This window comes from Aythya ferina (assembly GCF_964211825.1).
Source record: "Aythya ferina genome assembly, chromosome: 13".
NCBI lineage: Eukaryota > Metazoa > Chordata > Aves > Anseriformes > Anatidae > Aythya > Aythya ferina.
This window is the reverse complement of record NC_140311.1, coordinates 8,785,570-8,796,521: the sequence shown is the minus strand read 5'-3', so window position 1 is coordinate 8,796,521 and position 10,952 is coordinate 8,785,570.

Sequence of the window (10,952 nt, the reverse complement as noted above, 5' to 3'; positions counted from 1 at the left end):
TCCAGGAACCCTCGCTGTGCCTTCATATTACCTACAGATGCCCTGGAGATCTCTTTGAGCAAGGCAAGAAGAAAGCAAAGAACTTCAGGATTTGAACTTGAGTGTTTATTTTTAGGTCTTCTGAACAGTTGTCTCATGAAGGTCTGCATCCATGGAGCCTCAGAGCCCATCTCCATCAGCCAGAAGCATAATTTATAGCTCATTTTCTTCAGCATCAAAGCTAACTGCATGAAAGACATACAATATTGAGAAAGATCCAATTTTGCTAACACTTTGAAGAGTTAAGGAAGCAAGACAGGAAAAGAATATTAAAAAAAATATGTACACCAGTTTTCTTTGTTTTCTGGCTTCTGGACAGTTCCCCTTTATTTACTCCACCCATATAGTTCACCTTTAGGTAACTTAGCTAATGAACATTTATTCATACTTTTAAAATACAGCATTTTTAAAACTAATTCTTTAAGTTAATGAGCTGCCTTGCAAATTTTCTGTTTTTACCAGAGCTACTTTGGGTCATGCCTGCCAAACCAAATTCTTTGACCCAGTTTCTAAGAATAAATTCCCTCCTGAAAGCTGAACACATCTGCATCAATCAAGTCCAGCTTGCTGCAACTGGGTTTTTATCACGGAAATGCACAGAGACTTCAGCATTGGTGAATTAAGCTACTGTATTTTTTCCAAGGCTATTCTAAAATTCTGAGGTCAGTACTTATATGGCTTAGTGACAAGGGAATTAACTGTACAAAGATCAGGAGATATTAAAATAAGAAAAAAAATAGCTCACTGCGAAAAAATAGGAGCATGCAATAATGTATGAGGCACAGATTGCCATTACTTAAAGTAAAAGAGCTGTAATGCTTTTTTTTTTTTTACTTTACAGTAGCAAATGGGTGCAAGGAAAAAAAAAAAAAAAAAAAAAACACACAAAAAAACAACAATTAATGAACATTCTTTAAAAAAATATGATCAGGACACTATGATCAAACTTTTAAAAGATTTATTATACATAATGAGATAAGTAGGTATCATATATTAGCTACCAGATACCTGCAACCATGCAGATCAGCTCCCTTCCTTCTACTTTTTGTTTAGGCTGCAAATCCACATGTCACAGAGTGTATCTCACTGCAACCTCTTGCCCACGCCATGAATCAATGGCAGTTTTGCTGCTGAGCTGCTGTACTTAAATCAAGCCCTATGCATATAAATAAACATAAAATCACATAGCAGCCCCATGCTGTAATCCTGATGGGACTCTGAGGCTGTCATAAGAAGAGTTGTAGCTTGGTCATAATTGCACACCAGCGTCTCCCATTTGCACTTCTGCCCAGCACAGTCTAGAGAAGGATGTTTGCTTCAGCTGATGTAGATTAGGCCTCTTTAATCTCTCCTGGAAATATTTTTACATGCTGTTTTTCAGTGGAGATCTTGACACAGGTGGAATATATGATCAGCCTTTCTACAAGGGCTTGATCTTGCAAACTCCTCATTCAGTGAGAGCCCAGGGTACCCACCATACTAAACCAAGGCCTGGCTCCACTAAAACACAGATAAAAGAAGCCCCTCAAGGAGGAGCTGGTTGTTACCATGCCCCTAAATCTCTGAGCTGGGGGGATACTACAGCAGTGCAGGCCTGGGCTGTCAGAGGAGCAGAAATCACCAGTTGCCCAGCTCAGAACTTGCTTTAAATGCAGTAACAAATATAATGCCCAGGTCTGGAAGGGTGCTGGAATGAGGAATATTTACAGGCTGAACTGGACCCCTGGGAGAAGACTAGCAGCAGCACCTTAAAGGAGCCCAGCACAGGCTCCCAAAAATTCCAGGAAAAAAAAAAAATATTTAAATTATTATTAATAATTAAAACAATTAATTAAATTATTATTGTGCTCATCCTCGATTTTCAGAAGTGTTTGTTTTGTGTTTTCTAGGTGAAAGGATAGAAATCTGTTTAGTAAAACTGATCATAAGACTAGAAAGTTTGTAACTGCATCCTTGCTATTTGCTTCAGAGAGAGAACATATCTCTGAATTAGTGCAAAGAAATGACTTTTCTTCCATTTGATTCAGAAAATGGTATTTGTACATTTCAAAGAGAATATTTAGCTTTATTCAGATGGGCTAAAAATGATGCTGGAAGATCTTATTTGATATATCATTTAAAACAAATATAGCTACAAAAATCTTCCTTAATAAAAACAACAAAATAAGATGATTTTGAAAGAAAAACAGATGGAACTGTGATTATATAGAGCAGTGAAGATACATGTGCAATTTGAAAGAAAGAGAAAAACAAACTCATATATAGTTTTTCTTTTAAGTGAGAAAGAGGTTTTTGTCTCTAGCTGTAGAGCAGAGAGCTATTTCCAGTCCATCAAAGAGAGAAACTCAGCATAGACCTGGTCAGACATGCAATCAATTTCCATTATTATTATTATTATTATTATTATTATTATTATTATTATTATTATTATTATTTCTGAAAGCAACAAGCTTCTGTGAAGCTATGTTTATTCTTTTTTTTTTTTTCCTTATTTTGTTTTATTTTTTTTTCCTTTGGTAAATGTTTTTTTGCGTTATTATGAGATTACCAGTAAAAATTATGCACATACTAACTTCTCAGTTTTCTATGTGTAACTGCAGAACTTCTTTGCCTTCCAAGACAAGATGCCAGTTGTGAAAACGATGCTGAATGCATGATGGCCACCTGCTCTGGTGAGCAGAAGACAGAGCTGAGAGAAAAGATGTGATAGAGGATCCTAAACAGCTGTACAAGCCAGTAGACAATCCTAAGGTCTTGCTCAGCTTGGATGAAGATTGCTGTCATTATGGCTTTACATAGCAAGACTTGGTTAGGGAGCTGGTAAACTTTCTTCCCTGTGTTGTCCGTGATCTTATCCAAATTTAGCTGATAACAACATTAGTGTTTCAGCAGCAGTCCTGAGGATTTACATTTCCTTCAACCAGAGCTGCTCATCATTTAGCCAATGAAGAGCTCTGCTGGCATATGGGACTGGCATGAAGATACAGCTGAAGGACTGCAGGCTTAGCAGAAGGTCCTGTCAAATTATATTTTACTTTGACCCAGAATCTATGGACATATTCTGACTACTGATATCTCCATGGCTCCTCCTGGCTCTTTTGGAAACAGCAGCATTTTTTTGCCACCCTGAGGCATCTCCCCTTGGGAAACAGCAAGGTGTTTCTGCATAACTGGGTCCATTAGCCAAACCACAGCTGCAGAGCACAGCTCAGTCAATCCATTGAATTTTTGTGCCCTCCCTCAAAAATCTCTGGGAAGCCTCAGGGAGCTTAAACAATGTGAGAGCATCAAACATTGAACCTACTACCCTTTTGTTTCAAGTTCAACCACTTTGCTTTTAGTCTCAACACATGGGGGTGTGAAGCAGAGTGATGTAGTTTTGGTGAGGTTTGTGTTGCGAAATGGTGACTGAGGGAAAGGCACAGGAAAGAGTGCTGATGCTCCTCAGCAAAATCCATTTTCTTCTTCCTTCTTCTCAGGGGCCCAGAGCCATCCCAGGTCTGGGAGACTGTGTAAGAACAATTTGTTTGTACAGGGAATGGCAAGATGCAAGAGCACTGCCGGGGTAAACTGAAAGAGAGTGCCAAGAGAGGAGTATATTTCAGGCACCAACGTGATCTGGGTTGTGGTTTTGCTTCTCTACCTTGCTACCTAACTGTAACTGCATGTATCAGTGGAGAAGAAAACCATGGCAACAGAAACTTAGTTCATACTTTAATTTATTGCCATCGAGATATTTGCCAAGTGCCATCTCCCTGGGAAAAAATGTATTTTTCATCAGCACTACACAGAAATTAGCATCAGAAGAATTAATGCACTTAATAACTGTCATGAAACACTTAGAAAAGTGCCTGAGACATGAAGACAACTGTATTTATGAGTCCCTTCAACCTCTAGCAAACATCAGCTAACTGGATAAATGTCAATGCAAGTTTGAATCATGATTTAGTGTCATTTTAAATCTAAGTGAAGCAAGGGTTTTCTTTATTTAGCTAACACTGGAAGTGACATAATGAAAAAAGGACAAAAGCTCCTGTTTGTGCTGCAGATCTCTCAGCCTTAAACCTAGAAGGTGAGGGCATTTCCCAAATGGGTCAAGGCATAAAGGAATGTGACTATTTTGCATCCAGAAGAGAATGAGTGCCTAAAATAAAGAATAGAGATGGAACCATTTGGATCCCTTAGCCTTGGGACTCACCTCACCAACTTTCCTCCTCCATGGGATGTCTGTTGGCATTGCTGTGTGAGCACCTTCCATCCAGGAGAGCTCTGGAGGAGTGCATGCAGTGAGCCTCCTGCTATGTCTCAGGTGGCAAAGCAGCAAAATGGAAAATTTGTGGGTGTCTCTAGGAGATGCAGGACTGAGTGTTCCAAGCCCAATCTGACATTCTGTTCCTTGGCCCAACCACAAGGTTATCCTCCTGCCATCCCACAATCCCAACAGCACAACTTCTCCACATCAGTTTGGTACTTCCTCTCCCTCCATATCACAGTTTTCTAATTTGCCATGACAGAAAACAAGCAACAAGCTGCCCAGAGCATCTCCAGGCTTTACATTCTTATCTCAAGAGAGTCTGTGTTTGGTTTTGGCCCAGGGACAGAAAGAAGTAACATTTTTCCCAACACTAATGCTGAATCATAGGTAAATGTATATTTAATGCATTAAATACACAACAAACAAACTTCAAATACAATTAAGATCACTACGGGTAGCACTGTATTTTTAAAGGACAATCTCTGTTGTTTTTGTTGTTGTTATTTCATATACATATTTCAATAAAATATTTTATTATTTATATATAAATATACACATATGGTTATATATTTATATATATTATATATATTCTTATATATATATATTATACTGTGTTGTGAACAGAGAGCAACACCTACTGTAAGACTTGCAACGCAGAACTGAGTCCTGGGTTTACTTTCAGAGCCTACAGAGACTTTAAGAAATTTGGGATGTTATGAGCCTGTTTTCCCATCTCAAGCAACAGCTTGTTCAAAGATTTCTAGAGGATGGTGTTTTTAGATACCTCCTGATTTGGAACCAGACTTCCTCCTCCACATTATTAAACACCATTTCCTTACCATGAAGGCTGCATTGATGAAATTCATTCTGTATATTATTTTGCAAGCTTGTAACAAACTGACCACTTCATTCAACCTCATGGTTTTAGTAGGGAACACTACTTAGTACCACATTGAAAATGGCATATTTATTATGAGAAAAATAGCAACTGATTCATTGTTCAGCTGATGGGAGGAATTGTTTCTATCACTGCATGATTCATCTTGATTCATCCCACGCCTGGAATGATGGAGGAATAATTTAAAGTGACCTGTACATATTGGTAAGCCCTAAACTAACAGTAGCCAAAGGGCATTATCACCATGGGCAGCTGAGGAAAGTCTCTGCTTTATATACATTGATGATGGACAAAAGCAAAATGTGGGGATACGTCAGCTTCATAGTAACAATACTGAAAAGATGAAAACACAGTTATTGAAACAGAGGATGTTCCCTCATTCAGAGTTTGTTGTGGAAAGCCAGCTCTCAAGGGAGAAGGTAGAAAAGAAGCAAGCTAGAGAAAAGGAATCAAATTTTTTATTGTAGCCAAAGCAAGATCTGTGCAGGGAAAGAGTGAAAAAAATAACCTGCTACATGTGCTGATGAGACGAATAGGACAGGGAGTCCTATTTGGACATTTGGATCCTATTTGGATCTGTCCTATTTAGGACAGATCATCCTAAAATAGTGAAAAGCCTGGTGCGTGCCTGCTTGCACATAAGGCAAGCAGAGAATAGGTAATAAAATGAGAAACAGGCAAGCCTAAAGTAAATACAGGGAAAAGGGAGAGATAGAAGAACTGTAACACAAAGCAGATACTCCAGGACCCAGTAACTCTGGAAACCATAAGATAGGGATGATGAGAACAGCAGCCAGGTAAACAATCCAAAAACCAGAAGGGCTCAGGTGCCCTGATAGTGTGGGGTAGCAGGGGTGACCTTATAGAAATCACAGATTATTTGCCACAGAGCACCATTTCTTTTGGGATCCTGTGATAACCCAAAGTGCTTCATGAGACACTAAGACATGGTCTATTGTTCCTATGGCACAGCTTTATTGTGTCCAGGAACAAGGAGCTCGATACCAGTGTTCCAGTGTGCTATGGTACCAAGCAGGACACATGCAGAGCTGCCCAGTGGAATGGACCAGATTATAGATTCACTAAGTGAATACTCTGAAACACTGTAATTGCTATATGGGATGCATTATTGCAATATGAGGGTTTTAATGGAGAGTTAAGAGCAGTGCTGACCTTTAAATACCCTACACATTCTAAGGCTGCACTAGATGATTTTACACCAAGTTTTTATTAGCATTATAAGTAAATGAGTTATTATCATTCATGAATTCTGTAACAGTCAATTTGTTTCTCTGCCCAGAGCCTTGAAGTGCCTATTTCACAATTTCTTAGAGATGTAACCATAGGAACTAAGTGGTTGCCAACATAAACCTTCATAATTAATGATGATAAGCTTTCACCCTATTGAGTGATACTGAAATGTATACAGAGCCGATGAAATGCACCTCAAGGGCCATGGGGCCCTAAAGGCAGCAGTACATTGACTTACTGTATGTAAAACTTGCACACTGCCTGAGTGACTGCATTGGCTCAGCTGTGCATTTTTGAAACTCCCACAAAGATGCATGCTGTGAAATGGAAGACCATGAAGGCAGATTTTCTGCCCTGGAAAGCAGAGATCCCTCTGAGCTGTAATGGAGAGCAAAGCAGTGCCCCTGCCCTGCAAGAGTGTTTTTTTTTTTGTTGTTAGTGATTTTATTTTCTCATTTTTTTTTTCCTAATCAGCTAGCGCTGGAGGATAGACAGCTCCACTGCAGATGATCATCCTCAAAGAGGTGTGTGATTCCTAAACAATATCTTGTATTTTCCTAAGACCCTATATGGGGACACAGACATTCCATCCCTTCAAGATTCCCCATACACTTTCTGGACAATTGCAGCTGCACACAGAGAGCAAGGGGCTCTCTGTTCCAGTGGGATCAGCCCCACAAAAGAAAGGAATGCGGAGCTTGACATTTAAATGTTTTCTGAAGGCAAACAATTGACAGTGGACACAGTGACAGCTTCCTTTCATCTTTGAGGAGTGCTATTATAGAAATATGTAGTGCATCAGGGGAGAGATGATATAGGCCATGTACACTCCTGTGAATAGATGAACAGACACACCAATTTCTATCTAAGCTGTCTGTATACAGCACCTGGTGTTAAGAAGCCCACATTTTGTTTCTGTGGTGCAATAATCCTAACAGTAAAGAAGCATGTTTGAATATTTAACTTCATTAAGTAAACTACACTGATCCTTTAAACAGGTTGTTGGTTATCTTGCACATCAAAAACACTCCGAATCCTCTATGCTTAAATGTATCCATCTTCAATTTGGTACAGATACACAGGCACTGCCAGATAACATTGTCACAGAAGATAATAGGCTCCTGCTGCTAAATAAACACTTAGAGGAAGATTCACATTTGAATTTTTATTCTGTTGGCTTTAATGAGATGCCATCAGCAGAAGTTTACCCCCATATTTAGATGTCATTAGGTGAAGCTCTTTACAATCATAACAACGGTAAAAATGTTCCCAAGAATTTTTAGAATAATTTCTACTGGAAATAAGCTTTTCTTGCAAACATGCATTTCTTTGCAGGCTTCATGCAGTATTGCATTGGTAGATAAGGAATTACACACAGCAAGGATGGGACAGAGGAATCTCATGGAGTGACCTGGGACACTGTCAACTTGTGGGGCCAGGTGTCCCCCAGCAAGTAGGGGTGCAGCCTGTGCACACATGGTAGCAATGTCCTCTGTCCAAAGCGCTGTAGTCAGCGTATGGCTTAAAGCTATTGCAGTTACATTTGGCATGGGCATAGTGTACAGCTCTGGTCACCTAGCCACACAGACAGGAGATGTTCAGACCTGTTGAGAGTACCCACTTACAGTGCTTTGGTCTTCTTCATGCCCAGGTACACAGACTCCCTCTTGAATCATTTGCAACGTAGGAATTGCACATGTTCTTGCAACCTGCCACTGTTCCTGGGGGTCCTTCTCCATAGCCTATCCTCCTTTCCTCATCATGTGGTATGGAGATTTTAATTAAACAGTAAGTGACCATCATAACCCAAAGTTACATAAAACAATACTGCAAGACTCTGCTCTGAGCTGTCATAAACTATTTGATCCTTGTCAATCAGCCCCCAAACTACACAGCATCAGCTAGCAAGAGATGAGCTGTGAGCCTGGCCACTGACACAGAAAGCAGCCCTTGCATCCTCTATTTCTCCCCAACAACATCTGCTCCCAAATGCAATGAAAGGCTAAAACCAACCAGGTTTACTGTTTCTCCTTTCTTTGTCTCCATGTGCTGCTGAATTCAAGTGTGTCCAACTCCACATCCCTGGGGCCTTGGTAACGTCTGGGGATTTTAGGATCTCCAAAACTAATTTTCTCCTTCATATTCCAGCAAGGATAACTTGGAGGAATAATGATTTGGCCATATATATATTTATATCCTATCACATTATACTCAAAAAACTGCCTCTGGGTACAAAAGAACACATTAAAATGTATGCAAACTAAGTTAGCAAATGTCAGCTAGAGGTCCTAAAAACAAACTGCGCTTCTCAGCCCCTAGGCTAGAAATCTAAATAAACAGATGTTCTTTGCACTGTACCCTGAAGGTTAAACTTAGCCTTTGTTAGACAAACAAGGGACACTGGTATTCTTTTCTATATACATGTATGATGAGCTTATGACATATATAACTGTGGCTTAGACCATTTGACATATTTCAGCTTAAGGATCTTAACAGAAAAAGGGAAATTATAATACCTCTAGTAGAGGAGGAACAGACAGACTGGGCACAATTAATCAATAAATCAACAAATCAGAAGCATCCACTGAGAGCTATCGTCTCCCTGTTTCTATAACTGCTTTCTATGCAGCTCAGGGTCCAAAACAGTTGGAGGAATGATCTTGAAGCCCATTTGGAGCAATGTTTTCCCTCTCTCACCCTGATCTTGGCAGGTTTTCAGATTCCTACAGATAAAAAACAATCTTTTCTAATGTTTGGTAGTTTTATACAATTCCTACCCAAGTAACAAATTTACTTACAAATAACTACATAGACTGAAGGTAGGAATTAAATAACATTTCCAAAGACTATTTTCCTTATTAGCTCAATATAAAGTTTACCTGGAAATATATCAAGCCAGGACTATAGTAGCTTGATGCAGCACCTGTATCTCTCCTGAGAAGAGGATCTTGGCTTGTGCCATGAGAATGGGGTTCCCAGAACTTCACATCAGCTCTGTGAACTGCAGACAGCAAGATGGTGACTCTGCAGGCTCTGAAACCTTCACACCTTTGAGGAAGGCAAAAAATCTGAACCACACACTGAATTCCATCCAGAAAACATAATTTGAATATAGTTGTGTGCAGCCAATAGTCACATTTAAATAGTGGGTGTTCAGTTTCTGTTGTTGTGTTACATGTGCTTCTCCACACAAAATGGACCTGTTAAAGTAACAGATACAGAAAAAATGAAGAGGTCTAAGGGCCTGGTGGAGCCTGGTGATTCCCCCAGCTGATGGAGGAAAGTTTTACAGTCTAATGCTTACAAAGGAACTTAAAGAAAATTTCTGAAATGACCTGTAGAGAAAAATGCAACTCACCCATAAAAAAAAAACTTGAAGAGAAAGTTGGGGAGAATCCTAGCCACTGTGTTGTTTTTCCCTGGAAATTAGTAAAATTAAATATACCAAAAGACAATTTGCTACTCACAGGTTGGTCAGCAGGGTTTCTACTTTCTCTTGAGCTCTTTTTGGGCTTTGAAATATGAACTCAAGGCACATGTTCATCTTTTTTTTTTTCCCTTCCCCTCCTTCCTCCCCCTCCCCCCCCGCCCCCCCAGGTATTTGCATTTCTTCATATTTCTCTAAGCAGAGCTGCTTAACTCTTTTTATGTCCATGCTTCTGTTCTGTTCTAACTTATTCTGCATGTCTTTGAATTTTTTATCAAATGCAAACTTCTAACCCAAGTACACATATATTTTTCCAGTTCAGCGATAAATAACGTGAATATAAGCAGTCCATGTTCCAGCTGTAAAGTGCTGCTTGTGGTAGTGGCTGCCTCCCACATTTGATTGCTTTAATTTACCCATTTCATTTCTCTTCACATAACTAAGTGAATTCTTTTTCTCCCAGGGCCATGCTTGCTGACCTTGGAGATTATTTGATCATGTGGTTCTTTACGGAATGCTTCAAGTTCTGCTAAATTAGTTCCTAATTTTCTCAAGGTCTACTAAAAGACATTTTTTTACTAAGTATTTTGCAAATTGAGAAGTGGTGCTTTAACCTGTGTACCTGAATGCTCTTATGGTAAGATGTGAGAAGTCCCTGGAAGATAGAGGGATGGCTGAAAGGGGTGATCCAGCTTCTTCAGACGATTCATTCTGCTCCATGTCCAGGGACAACAGATCCATTTTACAAGGAAGAACAGAGGGATGTCATAGTTCCTTCCTTCAAGTGTCTTTTCTCCCATTCCTTTCAACCCCAAGGAAGTCAGGATTGAGGTGGAGGTAGCCTGTCCCTACCCCTAGGTCTCTCTGGGTGCTTTGGCACATTCTCCTATGAGCAAGGGGAAAAGGTAGACTTGAAGACTATATGGGCTTAGTTTTCAAAGAGAACCAGAATAAAATGTATACTCCACAACCACCCATCATGATGGACCCTATGGCCAGAGGCTGGCCAACACTACAAGGGGAAGGATTGAAGAGCAGGGAGAGCCATAAGGACACTTATGTTCAATGCAGCTTTGCTAAGA